The sequence below is a fragment of the Calidris pugnax genome, unplaced genomic scaffold (assembly GCF_001431845.1).
Source record: "Calidris pugnax isolate Ruff unplaced genomic scaffold, ASM143184v1 scaffold44, whole genome shotgun sequence".
NCBI lineage: Eukaryota > Metazoa > Chordata > Aves > Charadriiformes > Scolopacidae > Calidris > Calidris pugnax.
In genome coordinates, this window is record NW_015094506.1 from 7248813 (window position 1) to 7249185 (window position 373).

At 52.3% G+C, this 373-nt stretch overlaps 1 protein-coding gene across 1 annotated transcript in view; it reads right to left on the minus strand.

The window, feature by feature from the left end:
* The window catches only part of ARHGDIB (Rho GDP dissociation inhibitor (GDI) beta), a 10066-nt gene extending 9905 nt beyond the window's left edge, over nucleotides 1-161 (minus strand). The window contains exon 1 of the mRNA XM_014963893.1: nucleotides 3-161. The gene's annotated coding sequence lies outside the window, so the exon portion shown is untranslated. The remainder of the gene's footprint in view (nucleotides 1-2) is intronic.
* Between the last annotated feature and the right edge of the window lie 212 nt (nucleotides 162-373).

A 373-nucleotide genomic window follows, 5' to 3' on the forward strand; every position in this document is an offset into this window, starting at 1 on the left:
CCGGCTGCGCGGCGCCTGCGGCCGGGGTCCTCCTCCGCTCTCGGCGCTCAGCTTTGAGCTTTGGCAGTTGGAGCAGGAAGGAAGTTGGTGAAGAGAGAGAGGGGAAAAAAAAAAAAAATAACACTCACACGCACAAAAAAAAAAAAAAAAAAAAAAAAACCACCACCAAACCAACGCAGCCGCCGCCAGCAGCAGCAGCAGCCCACTCGCAGAGGAAGCCCTGCGCGGCCGCGCAGGCTGCGCCGCTCCGCCGGCTGCCTACCCCGCTTTGTCTGCGCTCTTTTTTTTTTTTTTTTTTTTTTTTTGTTAGTGTTTTTCAGTTTGAATAACCTGTGAGCCAGGCAACATTCTGCTATTTTGGGTATGTGGGAGA